The sequence below is a fragment of the Periplaneta americana genome, chromosome 14 (assembly GCF_040183065.1).
Source record: "Periplaneta americana isolate PAMFEO1 chromosome 14, P.americana_PAMFEO1_priV1, whole genome shotgun sequence".
Lineage (NCBI taxonomy): Eukaryota > Metazoa > Arthropoda > Insecta > Blattodea > Blattidae > Periplaneta > Periplaneta americana.
Window position 1 is genome coordinate 121,893,098 of NC_091130.1, and position 14,473 is coordinate 121,907,570.

Here is a 14,473-nt window from a genome sequence, read left to right on the forward strand (position 1 = left end):
CATTTCATTCAGACGCTAAATAACCTGAGATGCTGATACATCGTCGTAAAATAACCCAATAAAATAAAATAAATAAAATATAGCGTTTTTAAAATGTACACTCTGAGAAAAAAGGTTTGTCGCACGGATACTTTCAAAGTCCCAGAAAGGAGGCATGATCGAAGGACGAGCGACCTGGTTCACAAGAGAACAACTACAGTCGCGTCGCTGTTATTTCCGGCGTGACTACTCCTCTTGCCGTACGCCTTAGGAAGTGAAGGCTCTATAACAGGCCAGCACAAGGTTTGCGCTCTCCGAGCCGGCTCACAGCTTATGAGCGGAATGGAGATATTAGCTGCGCTCTGTATAAGGGTGGACTGGAAGAAGGGGTGATCTCGTACAAAATATACACAAAAGGGAGTACTATTACGAGTGTTTATGAAAGGAATTCCAGTTCATTGTTTGCAAAACTATCTTGGACTATTATTAATTAATAAAGAAATATTTATTTTACAGAAATAATAGAAATTCTATAGCTACTTATATGTACAATATCATTTTGTAATGTTTTTATTTATCAGTACATCAAAACGAGGTTTTATGCTGTTGACAGCTGAAAGGAACAGTAGCCTATTGATCGTAATGAAACATCAGTTGCAGATGTTCGATGTCTGCCTTTATTAAAGTTGTTGGAAAAAACAGTTGCTCACAAATATAAATGTTGAGCCAAACATAGCAATCATTTTCACAGACAGCCTGTGTAGCCGTGGATATTATTGATAATGTTTAGTCGTGTAAAACTCAACCTGGCTAGTAGTATTATTCAAACGATCTTTAGCCCTTAGGTCACATTGAAGATCAATAAGTTCGAGCTGTAAATCGTTAAATGTTATGTTCCGTCTTTTAGATTCCTCCATACTGTACTATAGCAGTAGGTAAGCAACGTGAAACAGTTACTGAGAATAGGCCTACACACTGCACTCCACTAGATAACTAAGTGGTTGTTTCCCTCTCCTCTACCTATAGCAAGTCTATGTCATTGTGACGTATCTTCCTCTCCGTTTCGGCGAGCGGTAAACACCGCTCTCCCGCTCCGAAGGAGCGCGCGCGCTCGTTGAGCGCTGTTTGTGCAGGTATGCTCTATAAATTCTAGGTATACCTTATTTTATTTCAAGGAGTGCAGTTCGGTGGCTTATTTGAACACCGAACTGCACTCCTTGAAATAAAATAAGGTATACGTAATATTCTTCGCCATTTTTGTTCTTTCGTTGCCGAGCTACCAGAAGAGGGATCTATTTCCCGCACTGTTAAACATTATCATGTCGTAGCTTTTATGATAATAAATCAAACGCACTGTAATTCAGCAAATAATTGAGCGGCAAATAACGTCCTCGTGTGCTGTCTGTATTAGTGTAATTGTTAAAGTGTTCTAAGTTTTCTTCTGCCCTATTTGACAAAACAGGATTCTCGTGAGCAGACAATAGTACATGCTACATGCATGCATGCATCCTTTATAGTAAAACCTCCAGTAATACTTAAACTTGTATCCTCCTGGGAGACAGTACGGTCGCTAGTGATATAGTTACGGCTGATGATAAAGACGAATAACAGGTCTCCTTTCATTCACAGCCAGAATAGAATAACGGCTTTGCTATTGTCCTACAAAATTTAAATCTCTATGTTCACTTTTCTCCTTCTAATTGCACGCACATTTTAAAATGGAGAATATATAAATTCAGCCAATTGATATTAATATTGAAGATGACACGGTAAAATAACACACGCAATTTTTTTAGATTTGTGTTCAGTACAATAAATAATATATTACCGAAACTAAACACTTGAATAATGTAACAAACAGCTATGCATATACGTGTGTCTGTTTTATTCCTGTGAAATTATTTGCAACCACTCGGACAGCTGTGAAGGCATGTGACAGTTTGTGATCTATTGTGTCAGTGCGTGCATATCTTGTCAATCAAATGGATTATGCAGCAAATACATATAAACTGAAGCTTAACAATATATTCCAACGGTTATGTACTGCCTATACAATGTAATATAGGGTTACTGACACCAAAATTCACAGACTGATATCTGTGTAAGGTACATCTGGATGTAATTTAAAAAGAAAAGAAAAGCTAGGCCTATTTCGATTTCAGAAATAATGCAGAAGCCTACATTCTTAAATTATTTATGCATTTTAACTAAGATGGTCACAAAACACCACGCAAACTTACAGAACAACACTCGTGTCAAAATTGAGGTAGAGACGTACTAAAAGTCAGACTTCACGGATACTTGTACTTGCATTAGAGATGAACAACGATCGAGGAAGCAAGACTAATAGCGCCCGCAAAGCCGAAAACCCGCACGACAATGTTGTATAGGTCGCGTCGTTGACGTAAAGACTGCTTGTGAGTGTTTCGAGACATCGAGATTGATCACTCCCGAAGTCCCGGACATCAAACAGCCTTGAATCGCCACAGTTTTTTATACCTGACTGAACTTTCATCTACTTTGGCAACTGTTATATATGTATAAACAACCAAATAGCCTATTTCAAACATTATCTCTACCTTTCAGTGTATAATAATCCGTTCCCCAGTCTTTATTTAATTACTAGGTCCTTATTAAAAGGCTGGGAATTTTCTTTGCATATGTTTGAGATCAAGTGTGCAATCCAAACTAAAAAGATATTAACATTATGTTTTATGTAGCTTAGAAAAGCAAATTTATTTGAGAATTATTTTTTTTTCTATTTATATAACCATAGGTAATATATAATAGAACCAGAACATTTTGATAACTAAGATATTGTTCTGTTTTTGTATTTTTATTTCATCTAATCATTTATAATGTTATTTATTTCAGTGATGTATGATATGTTATTCAACGTTACGAAATCTTTCCACGCCGACCAAATGCTATTTCGAGAATGATGACCGAGCCTCGAAGCGCACGAGAATGACGAGACGAGACTCTAAAGACAATTGCAACGAAGACAGCGAGCGAGAGCGGCAGTTAGTTTTGTTCATCTCTTTAGTGCATACTAAATGTCGATTTTGAAGAAAATTGTACTGGACCGATTTTTGCACCGAGGTTTTCAAATATCCTCTAGAAATACTATTAGGCCCACGAAAATTAAAGGAAAAAGCATTGAAGGAAATCCTTTTCTCTGGATTCCCAAATAATTGTATGATATAATAAAAGCATTCCTTTGCAAGACCTCGTAAGAGATGTCTGGATTGTTTTCAATGATGAATAAGCTAATTAATAGCATCAGAGAAAGAAGGTGATATTGTGATTAGAATGTATAAATCATATACGATTTCTATCTTGATTTATGTATTAGAATCATGGGTATACAAAAATATATTCCAGTCATCTGAGATAAATTATTTACAAAAAGTAACTAAAAGTGTATTTAATAAATGAAAAAGCTTTAGCAGGTAAGAGTGTATGAAGTAATAGAAACTTTCTGAGTATAATAATAATTTATTTATTTAATCTGGCAGAGCTAAGGCCAGTAGGCCTTCTCTTCTGCCCAGCCAGATTCTAATTCTAATTAAATACAATTGCTTACATAGTTATTACATTAATATCTAGACCTTAAAACAACATGAAAGTAAATAATGAGAGTTGGATAAGTAATGTTAGTGTGACAATAATAAACATTGGAAGAAATAGTTGTAATAATAATAATAATAATAATAATAATAATAATAATAATAATAACAAGATAATTTAAATATTTATCTGTGATATATATAACCATTAAACATTGACAAATCTGAAACAGCTATTATTGTTAACAAGAATTGTTAGAACAATATTTCGTTAGTCTATTCTTAAATTGGTTTGATGTGTGACAGTCCCTGACATTACTCGGTAGGGAATTCCAAAGCCGAGGAACAGCCACAGTGAAAGAAGATGAATATGAGGATGTTCGATGGGAGGGAATGGATAATATTGAGGAGTGTTGTGATGAGTGGATAAATTTTGAAAACGAGACGAAAGATAGACAGGAGTGGAGAAATGCGATATGTGAAAGAGAAGGGAAAGACAGTGGATTTTCCTACGATCTTCTAGACGGAGCCAGGACAACATTTCGAGGGATGGTGTTACGTGATCAGCCCGGCGAATATTGCAGACGAAACGGACGCACATATTATGAACACGTTGTAGTCTCTGCGCCGAAGTAACGCTTAGGTCAGTAAGCAGAATATCACAGTATGGAAGTACAAAGATACGAAAGAAGTAGCATAGTAGATAGGATATTGAAAAAAGCTAGTAATTATTCTATGACAAAAGTGTTGTAGGGAACAATATCCAATGATAACCCCTGAAACATTGGAAGGAAACCTAGACTTATCTTTAGAAACTTGAGGGGTGATTAGGCCAGACTTCAAAAATAAGGGTGAAGAGGAATAATTCTAAAAATTCAGGAGTTACATTTCTTGGATTAGTTAGAGAAATGAAATACCTAAATCGTTCTAATCCATCTGATGGATACTAGAGTAATTAATCGAACTGTAACGAAGTAATTAATCTTCGGATTCTGAAGTGGAGTGTTTGGTTACTTACGTTAATAAAAATAAAGGGGATATGGACTTATGATAAAATACACAAATTTAATGACAATATACAGAAGACTAAACAATCTGTAATGGATGCAGAATATTTGTATAATTAATTCTTCAATGCTTACCCTGCTTCACCTATCTAGTAAAATTTGACTCTAATGGTAACAAAAAAACAATATAGCGTGGCCTTTCATTTTGACGAGAATCCAAGCCCCCACATACCGGTAAAGCAGCATGTCATAAACACGTTCACGTCTGGGTATTTATGACACAGCAAATATTATTTAACGCCTCGAAAACGGCGAAAATATTACGGATATTGCTGGATAGTTCCAGGTAGCATTTATTGATTTGTTTGCTTACTTGCTTCTTTATATATATAGCGGCACAAAATGATGCGGCGCCATGTCCTGTGTGAAATTTTCCGTAGCAAAGGCGGTGTGATTTCCCTTTGTTGAATAATTAAGCAGCAGACAATTGAAGATTTGAAGCAAGTTGATAGGCAGGTTTCACGGTTTTCCCCCACACGTTTCTGCTGGCCCCTCTGTAAAGACTAGTAGATGGGCTGTCAGCTCTTTTCTGAAAGCATTTGATATCAGGCATTGGACGTCTACGTAATATTATACAACTGTTTAAAATAATTTAAATAAAAGGTCTCGTTAAGTAACTGTCACGTGATTTCCCCCCGTCCAACGGCCCTGCGACATAACTACTTGGACGGACAGTAGATAGCAATCTGAGTAAATTTATCTTTGTGAGAGTCGAGCAGAAGTGAAGATTGATTTTACAACAGCCTACGTAAGTTACTCTCTTATAGAGTACTATATGTACATAATTATTTCAAGAGGCACAGGATTATGGTTCCCATGTCGACTCATGCTTTGCATTATTTAAAAAAAAATGTGTTTGTTAAACTTCTTACAACAATAGAAGAATTTTACATTCCAGAAACAATACATTCAATTTGAGAAGATGTGCTTAAAAACATTTTCGATAATATTCACACAAAAGAACTGAAACCTGTGTAGAAATGACCGGCCATCATTTTCAACAATTTGATTAAATATCTAGATTTTGATTATTTTTCAATTGAAATGCACTCTCCATATTATATGCTGATATGTTGTAGAAAGTGTACTATACACTCCATAATGTATACGTCCGCCTGGATAGTTCAGTTAGTGAGTAAAAACACTTATTAATACTGTGCTGTATTGTGGGTAAATAAAAACTCAACGAAAATTATCAAACTGAAAATCGTAATAGTTCCTAGTTTATGTAAATGGATGCAGTACTTTTCTTCCCTCCTATATCTACTTAAAATCACGGAAGATCTACGCGAGGCCCGGGACGAACGTAAATTGACAATAGTGACTTTACTTAACTTCAGCAAACCCTTCGATTCTGTAGACATTGGCTTGTTAATATGTAAACTCAGAAGACTACACCTAGAAGAGCACGTTGTCCTGTGGTTTGCCTCTTACCTTAATGGCCGCCAACAAAGTGTGATCGCTGGGAATCGTTCTTCCTCTTGGCAGTCCGTAAGGTCAGGGATCCCACAGGGATCAGTTCTTGGCCCTTTACTATTTACAAATTATATCAACGACGTATCAGAATCTCTGAAGTACTGCCGACACCATCTCTATGCAGACGAAATAAATTATGCAATAACTAAAATTAATGGCGATCTGGACTCAATGTGGACATGGACACGGAAATTCCGACTTTAACTAATTCCAGAAGAATCACAGTCAATCATTGTGGGCCATTCACGTTTGTTAAGCACTATTACCATACCAAATGTTTCCCCGATTAAGATATACGACATCGAAATTCCGTTCAGTGAATCAGTAAAGAATCTCTGTATTTATATGGATTAAAGTTTAAATTTGAACATTTAAGTTGCAGAAACCTGCAAAAAAGTATTCTCATTAATCCACTCGTTTAGGCGATTGAAGAATTGTCCACCCTTTTCCATGAAAAAAAAAAAATGTTAGTGCAAACACTCGTGATGCCCCACTTCGATTACTGTGATATTCTGCTTACTGACCTAAGCGTTACTTCGGCGCAGAGACTATAACGTGTTCATAATATGTGCGTCCGTTTCGTCTGCAATATTCGCCGGGCTGATCACGTAACACCATCCCTCGAAATGTTGTCCTGGCTCCGTCTAGAAGATCGTAGGAAAATCCACTCTTTCCCTTCTCTTTCACATATTGCATTTCTCCACTACTGTCTATCTTGCGTCTCGTTTTCAAAATTTATCCACCCATCATAACCTAGACACGCGACCACAACACTCCTCAATATTATCCATTCTCTTCCACCGAACATCCTCATATTCATCTTCTTTCACTGTGGCTGTTACCTCGGCTTTACAATTCCCTACCGAGTAATATCAGGGACTGTCAGACATCAAACCAATTTAAGAATAGGCTAACGAAATATTTTTCTAACAATTCTTGTTAACAATAATAGCTGTTTCAGATTTGTCAATATTTAATGGTTTTATATATATAATATATCACAGATAAATATCTAAATTATTTTATTATTATTATTATTATTATTATTATTATTATTATTATTATTATTATTATTATTATTATTATAACTATTTCTTACCAATGTTTATTATTGTCACACTAACATTACTTATCCAACTTTCATTATTTACTTTCATGTTGTTTTATGGTCTAGATATTAATGTAATAACTATGTAAGCAATTGTATTAAATTAGAATTAGAGTCTGGCTGGGCGGAAGAGAAGGCCTACTGGCCTTAGCTCTACCAGATTAAATAAATAAAGTATTAAATAAAAAAATTATTATTATTATTATTATTATTATTATTATTATTATTATTATTATATCTAGTAAAGCGATTTGTTTGTATTTTACTCTAGTATCATCAAACTCCGGACGTGAAACGGGGTAGTGTTTGCGGTTCTCAACCGTTAATCCAAATGTATAGCCAGATTAATACTAGAAATGTTAGTAAAAGCAAAATGATGACCCGGTATATCGACGAATCCGTGTACTACGACAAAATGAGAAGATCTCAAGTAAAACTTTATTTAAAATGGAAATAGTTATATTCTATGAAATCCAGGAAATACAGACAAATCGAGTGTTAATGATGTTTATATTGCCCGCAGACAGATATCGTGTATTGTCAGTGATATTTCTGGCAAAAATCTAATATCTCCGCACTCCCTGACACACGATACATACGAATTTTATTTCCTTCTCTTGTAGAGAACTCCAAGTATTTGAGGTTGTATGGATATACTATGCACGCACAGAAATTAGTTAGGGGCAATGGACTTTGTAAAACATTGCAAGCTTCTGTTTGGCATGTTCTGTATCATGCAAATATAAAGGTAAATGCAGAACCGTGGAAGCAGAGAATAGTAGATAGCTTGATGGAAGCCAGTGATTGAACTCACGCTTGGTTCCACTGTCCAGTGCAATGAACACGTGTTACCCCTCAGGGGCATACAGAATAGAGTAACAAATGCATGAGGTAGTCAGAGTTGACTTTGACATGGAAACAATGAATTGTTACGTAGTTGAGTGTACGGTGATTATATACGTAATTGTGAAATATTTATTGTTGCGTATATTATTTTAATGGGCAGCTGTGAAGCGCCTCAGGATTAGACGGGTAACTGCAACGCCTAAGGAATACATGTGAAAATGATATCCTATTTTGCTTTAGTGTTTTAGGATTTGGCGGTAGATATGCGTATTACACAAGACTTCCCGATAAAGCCCCGATAAATTCAATGGTGTTTCTCATTCTTGAAGAGAGAGTATAAGAAAAAATAGAGAGCTAGAGAGGGTAGAATGCAACAGAAAGAAGAAAACGGATTTAATGCTAAACGAACAGACTGCGACAGGCTCATGTCAGTATGTATGTATGTATTTATTCACACTGGAAATAGATATATACCCGGTGACAGTGGTAACTAATTATACACAATAATGACAATAATAAACACAGATAATAAAAATACAATTAATAACAAATTAATAATAATGATAATAATAATAATAATAATAATAATAATAATAATAATGGCTTTATTTAACCTGGCAGATTTAAGGCCGTAAGGCCTTCTCTTACACTCAACCAGGATTAAAACTTGCTTACATAGTTGAACATAAAACTGGATCGGAATTAAGTAATTACACTCTGATACAATTTAGGTACATAATGAGATCAAAAGAGGTAGTTACATAAAATTTACCTCATAAAGAAATATAGTGAAATACATATTAATGTTGTTAGAATCAAATACGAATCACATAAAAACAGAAGCCGATAATTGAATAAAAAATATACACAGTAAAAATAAAAATATACACATTAGTATACATATTAGTATTAGATTACAATTAAGTAGGATTTACATAATTAAACCAGAAACCGACAATTGAATAAAAATGTACACAAAAAAAAATAGATAGGTAATAAAAAAAACAACACAGTGGGATACATATTGGCGTTAAGTGATAAATAAATATGATTTAGATAATAAAAATAAGAAACAAAAAAAAAATAAAAATTAATACAGTGGAACACATTCCGTTAAATATTTGCAACGCATTAGGTCTGGCAACTCATCATTAGATATATTCTAATTTACATTTAAAGGAAATTAAAGTTCGGCAGCCCTTGACTTCAGGCGGCAGAGAATTCCAGTGACGAGAAGTACCAACAGTGAAAGATGAAGAATAAAGAGATGATGTGTGCAGTGGTGTTTCTAGCGTGTTATCATATTGTGACCGAGTATTTAAGTTATGATACCGAGAAAGACTGTGGAATTGGACAGATAAGTAAGAGGGAGTAGAGGTGTGCAAAATTCGGTATAAGAGAGAAAGGGAATGTAACTTTCTCCTCTCATTTAACCTGAGCCACAATAATTTAGCGAAAGAAGGCGAAATGTGATCGTAGTAGCGGACATTACAAATGAAACGAACACACGCATTATGAACATGTTGCAGTTTCTGGGATAAATCCACCTTGAATCACTGAATAAAGCGTCACAATAATAGAAATGAGGCGTAAGTATAATAATAATAATAATAATAATAATAATAATAATAATACTAAATAACTTGCTAATTGGGAAAAGGAAATTGTACCAGAACAATGGAAGGAGTCCATAATTGTACCTATTTTAAAAAAGGGGGACAAAACCAACTGTGGTAACTTTCGAGAAATATCACATCTGTTGACGTCGTACAAAATTTTGTCCAATATTCTTTTGAGAAGATTAGCTCCGTACGTATGTGAAATTATTGGGGATCATCAGTGCGGTTTTAGGCGTAATAGATCGACTATTGATCAGATTTTTTGTATTCGACAGATAATGGAGAAAAAAATGGGAGTATAAGGGTACAGTACATCAGTTATTCATAGATTTCAAAAAGGCATATGTCTCGGTTAAGAGGGAAGTATTATATGATATTCTTATTGAATTTGGTATTCCCAAGAAACTAGTTCGATTAATTAAATGTGTCTCAGTGAAACATACAGCAGAGTCCGTATAGGTCAGTTTCTATCTGATGCTTTTCCAATTCACTGCGGGCTAAAGCAGGGAGATGCACTATCACCTTCACTTTTTAACTTCGCTCTAGAAAATACCATTAGGAAAGTTCAGGATAACACAAAGGGTTTGGAATTGAACTGGTTACATCAGCTTCTTGTCTATGCAGATGACGTGAATATGTTAGGACAAAATACACAAACGATTAGGGAAAACACGAAAATTTTACTTGAAGAAAATAAAGCGATAGGTTTGGAAGTAAATCCCGAAAAGACAAAGTATATGATTATGTCTCGTGACTGGAATATTGTACGAAATGAAAATATAAAAAATGGAGATTTATCCTTCGAAGAGGTGGAAAAATTCAAGTATCTTGGAGCAACAGTAACAAATACAAATGACACTCGGGAGGAAATTAAACGCAGAATAAATATGGGAAATGCGTGTTATTATTCGGTTGAGAAGCTCTTATCATCCAGTCTGTTGTCCAAAAATCTGAAAGTTAGAAATTATAAAACAGTTATATTACCGGTTGTTCTGTATGGTTGTGAAACTTGGACTCTCACTCTGAGAGAGGAACATAGGTTAAGGGTGTTTGAGAATGAGGTGCTTAGGAAAATATTTGGGGCTAAGCGGGATGAAGTTACAGGAGAATGGAGAAAGTTACACAACACAGAACTGCATGCATTGTATTCTTCACCTAACATAATTAGGAACTTAAAATCCAGACGTTTGAGATGGGCAGGGCATGTAGCACGTATGGGCGAATCCAGAAATGCATATAGAGTGTTAGTTGGGATACGGGAGGGAAAAAGACTTTTGGGTAGGCCGAGACGTAGATGGGAGGATAATATTAAAATGGATTTGAGGGAGGTGGGGTGTGATGATAGAGACTGGGTTGTAATCTTGCACAGGATAGGGACCGATGGCGGGCTTATGTGAGGGCGGCAATGAACCTTCGGGTTCCTTAAAAGCCATTTGTAATTAAGTAATAATAATAATAATAATAATAATAATAATAATAATAATAATAATAATAATTTAATACTAATAGTAATAATAATAATAATAATAACAATAATAATAATAATAATAATAATAATAGGAAGCATCTTAAATTAAATGAAGCACATTTAGGAGACATGATGGGGACCGATAACCTAATAAATTGAATTAGGAATGAGCGGAGTCCGTCTATGCTTATCTACTTAACAAATATTAAATATTAAAATACTTGTCACATTCTATTAGCTTGAACGTTTTCGGCTTGAATAAGCCATCTTCAGAAAATTATGCCTGAGAATACATATAAATGCAGATTGGTACATGCGTGTTATGTGGCACAATGTGAACAAAGAGTTAATTATGAGCCTCTACCATAAACAGTTGTGGGCTCAAATTAATTAAAATGGGGATTAAATAAAAAGTTATATAAGCTGTGGTCAATAGAATATTAAAATGTTAAAATATTAAAATATAAAATGTTGTCCTGAGTTGCAATTTGCCGAACCATCTGTGACAAAGCTCCACTGATGTCTTGAATGAAGATAATTCAACTGTAATGCGGAATGAGAATGTATCAAAATGTGGACCAATATAAAATATATATATATATATATATATATATATATATATCATGAGGAAGTTACAAACAATAACAATGAGATGTACTTATGTAAACCTTAATACTGTTGAATCTTTAACAAGCTTAATATAAAAATATATAAATCTGGTTACAAACTTCGCATAGCGACTTATGGACGCAGGCGCAATGAACAGTTGTGATTAATCTAAGTGATGTTTGCCAAATAGTGTAAGCAGAGCGGGGTTTAATGAGTTGTAAAATGATTATAAATCTGTCTGGGTAACGTTATCTTAGGTTATGAAAAATAAGAAGTAATCAGTAATCAAACTTACTATCGTGTGTGTGGTGATGGTAGTTCCGTAGTTAAAGGTGGTAGAGAGACAATTATTGGGCGCGCTTCAATTACAGATTTTACTAAACGACATTTCATACAAGTTGAGAGGATGCGAAGGCATTTTTTTCCCCTTCTACTTGCCCAGAGTCCGCCAGTAAGAGAACGGTAGCTGTTACCTCTTATACCTGCACCCCCCAAGTTGTACACACAAGAAAATAAAATATGAAATAAAGTACATAAGTGAATATAAAATACAGTGACACAATTTTGACAATTACATGTTTGTGTATATTTTAGTGTCGTTCTTATAATATTTCCAACTAATAATTAATTAAATTAAGGAATGTTAGTTTGTATTATAAAGTCAGGGGGGAGCGACACAGTGCAGATTGTCCCGTCGTTTATGCTGTAGAGTAGCAACTAGCGGTGAAGAAAACATTTATCTTCTGCTGTCAGTAGCTTTTTAATGTGCCAGTTGATATAAACAACAATAAAATGAAATATTAACACTTAGTATAGGCTTTCGAAATATAGATTACCGGTAAACATTTTCAATAATAAAATTTTGTCACTGTGTTGAAAGTCAATTACTCGAAAGTTAGTAAGATGGACAGTATCAGCTTCCCCTTCACTGATGGTAGAGAGTGTGAGTAGAGGGGAAAGCCTATCAACCAAACTGAAATGGGGTTTAAACTTAGGTAACAGCTGACGGTGGAAGGGGGGAAGGTTGGTGACAAGTATTTTAATATTTAATATTCGTTAAGTAGATAAGCATAGACTGACCCTGCTCGTCCCTAATTAAATGAAGCACGATCACTTAAAATAACATTTAAAGTAAATCTAATTTGTATCTTAACCCTAAGTTCGAACTAAAACCCACGAGTATGATGTCTTCACACCTGTACAAGTACCTTTCAGCACTACACTCATTTCGCTGTCAACTCACTCACTGCACTGGAACTACGACACATTTCACTGATTCTATCCTGATTTCACTAACACTTCAAAAACATTTCACTGTTCAAATACTTTGCACTGCCGCTATAAACTATAAAACTTCACTGACAGAAACACACTTCACTTACACAACACACTTCTTCACTGATACAACACTTCAATAACAAATATGAGTTACACCCTTTAAATAGTGTGTATAATATACTACCGTCTATTAGTAAAGTCCTTAAGCTTATTTTTAAATATATTTTCGGTCATTGTTAAAGCCTTTAGTAAGTCTGTAGTCCCTGATAGTATGATTGAGATAAGAAAACTTTCCAGTGTCCGTCCCCTGTCTTCTTTCCCTCAGTTTGTATGAATGGTCGTTCCTTGAAGGACAACCTATTTTTAGGTAGATTTACTGGCATGTAAAAGAACTCTTGGGGGACAAAATTCCAGTACATCGGCGACGCTGATATAACCTCGTCAGTTGCGTTACAAAGCGAGCATCATTAAATAAAACATAATTTAAAGTTTTTTTTATTTTTTTGCAGCAGCTGATGTTCATTCTTCTAGTACACCCTGAGTATTTGCTTTGCTTCCTCATTTATAAATCGCAATTTTACCTCATTTACTTTCCTTTAACCTCCCCTAAAGCTTTGGTTTTTCTGAAACGACGCATGCGAGATGCGAGGTGCGAGGTGCGAGGCCCGCCTCGCACAAATCCGGACTATACGAGAGATAGTGAGTGGTTTTTATAACTGTGATGTACGCAGACCTCGCATCTCGCAGCTATAGAAACTACTCTCTATCTTTCGAATAGTCGAAACTCGCATGCGTCGTTTCAGAAAAACCAAGACTTTAAATCTATCGTACGAATCAATGACAGGTGACAAAAAGAAGCAAATGCTAGGGGAGTGATAACAATTGTAGGATAAGCGGCCATGATTGGTTGAAACATGTCGTTCCGTCCCGTTTTATTGGTCCAAAGTAGTATGACTCAGTAATAGTCAGTGAAAAATTCCACACCTCACCGGGACTCGAACCCGGGCCGTCTGCGCGACAGGCTGGAGGTCTTACCACTCAGCTAAGCTGGTGTTACATGCGTATCAGAATAGAACTGTATAGCTATGGTGATCTTAATTTTATTGTGATTGAGAATGTTGGAAACACTTTAATATCCTGTTACAATGAAACAATAATTAAGGATTAAAGAAATCATGGTATGCATGAATTTAATTACACTGGACAACAAATATTAACTTTTGGAAGTATGTCGAGAAATATATTTTTATCCAATGCCTTCAGGTTTTCATTTGACATTTTTGGTCTCTCATTGCTGTGGCTTATTTGTAACCCACTTCTGAGGCTGGGGCGCCTGGAAGACGGAGTTACGTTGCCCCGATGTTGATATTATGACAGAATGATTATGAAGTGCCAGGAGAGATCATAAACCTAAACCTAACCTAATTTCCAGACCATGGACGAACACAGGAACA